The sequence below is a fragment of the Tamandua tetradactyla genome, chromosome 7, assembly GCF_023851605.1.
Source record: "Tamandua tetradactyla isolate mTamTet1 chromosome 7, mTamTet1.pri, whole genome shotgun sequence".
Taxonomy (NCBI): Eukaryota; Metazoa; Chordata; class Mammalia; order Pilosa; family Myrmecophagidae; genus Tamandua; species Tamandua tetradactyla.
Genome location: NC_135333.1, coordinates 121,563,558 through 121,566,291, shown reverse-complemented (window position 1 = coordinate 121,566,291; position 2,734 = coordinate 121,563,558). Strand labels below are relative to the sequence as shown.

The following is a 2,734-nucleotide window of genomic DNA, read 5'->3' as shown; positions in this document are numbered from 1 at the left end:
TGAAAAAGTGTGTCACTGATGATGGATGACAAGCACTTGATCCCCAAATATTTCTGAATATTTCCATTTCTTACAGATGGAGAAAGAAAAAAAACATACATAAATAATGTTAAGAAAAAACATTTCAATTGAGTTATTTGGCTCTTCCAGATCACTTTCAAATTTATGCACTGTAAAACATTTTAAACTTAAAAGTAATTATCTATTTTTTCCCCAGATCTGATGTAGTTCAGAAGGAGTTTAGCCATGAAGAACCATACACTGGTGACAACATTCATTCTACTAGGACTGACAGATGACCCCAGTTGGCAAATTGCAATTTTCCTTTTTCTATTTCTAACATATTTACTGAGTATCACTGGAAATCTGACAATCATCCTGCTCACCCTGGTGGATTCCCACCTCAAAACACCCATGTATTTCTTCCTTCGGAATTTCTCCTTATTAGAAATCTCGTTGACATCTGCCTGCATCCCTAGATTCCTGGTCAGCATTGTGACTATGGATAAAACAATTTCCTATGATGCTTGTGAAACACAGTTATTTTTTCTCATCTTCTTGGGTGCATCAGAGTTTTTCCTGTTGGCTGCCATGTCCTGTGACCGCTATGTGGCCATCTGCAAACCCCTTCATTATGCCACCATTATGAGCAGCAGAGTCTGCACCCAGCTGGTCCTCAGCTCTTGGTTGAGTGGGTTGTTAACCATCTCTCCTGGCCTTATCATGGGCCTGGGGTGAATTCTGCGATGCCAATATTATTGACCACTTTATCTGTGACTATTCTCCTGTCCTGAAGCTCTCCTGCACAGATACACGTGATAGAACTGTTAAGTTTTATTTTAGCCATTGTCACACTCCTGCTTACATTGGCCCTGGTGGTTTCTTATGCAAATATCATAAGAACAATTCTGAAGATCCCTTCTTCCCAGCAGAGGAAAAAGGCATTTTCTACCTGTTCCTTCCACATGATTGTTGTTTCTATCTCTTATGACAGCTGCATTTTTATGTATATTAAGCCTTCTGCAGAGGAAAGGGTATCTTTAAACAAGGGGGTGGCAGTACTCAGCACTTCAATTGCACCCGTCTTAAATCCATTTATATATACTCTACGAAATAAACAAGTGAAACAGGCCCTGAAAACTATAATAAAAAATCAGGTCTTCATTACCTTAAAATAATAGCTTTGGCTTGTATAAAAGCATACCACTAAATCTTATTGAAAAGTGCCACATATATCAACTGCCCCTTTAGCATACTAATTTATTTTATTTTTATATAATGGTAGGGATTAACATCAATTAGAAGTAGTCTTTTAGTCTTATTATCTGTATTAATATTCCTTTATTCAATGATGGAATCCCTTAATTCTTTTAGCTTAATTCTTTGATTTTTTTCCAACCTCAAAATATTCAGTTGAGAATTCATTTTGGAAATCCAATATCTTCATGATTTTTGTGCATAGATGTGCCTAGACTATAGACCATGTTTGACCTCTATACGTATTTTTTTAATCTCTAGAAATAGATTTCTGTGTATACCACAGAGTGTATATTCCACAGAGTGTATATATTTCAGCAACATATATGATATTTCCAGGAACATAATATCTACCTTGATCTTCAGTAGAGATATTCATGTTTAGGTTTAAAAATTTTCCAAATTTCACTTCATCTATAAATCAAATCAAAGTCTTTTTCATTAAATAAGAGTGCTTTACATCAGAAGCTATTTTAAAAATATATAAGTAGATTATTACCTCTATACCACTGTCAGACATTTCTTAAATGCTAGATCTTAAATTTGTTTCTAGTTTAAAACATCAAACCCTATGCAGGTAATAACTGCAATATTGGCTTTTATGTACATGAATGGGGGAATTTGATCTGGAAAAATGAAGGGATAAATAACTATCCTAAAATATTTCAAAATCTAAATTAGATCTGTATAATCCTAGAGAACACAAATAAAACTTATGCTTATGCTTGAGATTTTTGAAATATACATTTTAACACATGGAGAACTGTTATTCACCTTACAATATTTTGCCATATTTTCTTTCATGTGTGTTTCTTAGCACGTACCCCTTCATTCTCTTGTATTCCTTTCTTTTTATTTCCGCATACCATGTTTGAATAATCATTAATGTTCTAATTTCTTTTGAGAAATTACTCTCTTTTATATTATACTTTTTATTCAGCATGTATCTGAATGCCGTTATCCAAAATGTATATTTGTTTAATTAAAAATTCAAAGGGTAAACTATGGCACTTTTTTGTTTCAAATTTAATTTCTTATATAACAATGTCATTAGTCTCTTTCCCTTGACCCTGATTAATGTTTCTTCATAGCACATAGAAATAACAATTATTCTAGGATTAATTATCTGTTTCAAATTTTGGAATATCAGATCTGTGAAAACAGGGGCTTTAGCGCTCTATCTGGCACATAGTACTGCTCAATTATATTAAATAACAAATACCAACTCTAGAATTATATCTTGGTAATTTGTTTTAGTATTTGTTTGTTTTATCACCCTTTTTAAATATCCTTTGTCAGAGTTTTTCTGAATTCCCTCATGTTGTTTATGGTTAACACAAGGCACATTCTATTTACAAGAGGAGTGCTGTTTATGTTTAAACAAAGTTACAGATATTTCATTTTAGTTGATTTCAACTCATTCTGGTAATATTTCATTTAAATTAATTGCTGTGCTTAATAATTATTATGTATTGTT

At 32.7% G+C, this 2,734-nt stretch overlaps 1 pseudogene; it reads left to right on the top strand.

Moving 5' to 3' along the window:
• The first annotated feature begins 246 nt into the window (after positions 1 to 246).
• Positions 247 to 1,178, top strand: LOC143690099 (olfactory receptor 6C74-like; annotated as a pseudogene).
• Positions 1,179 to 2,734: the final 1,556 nt, after the last annotated feature.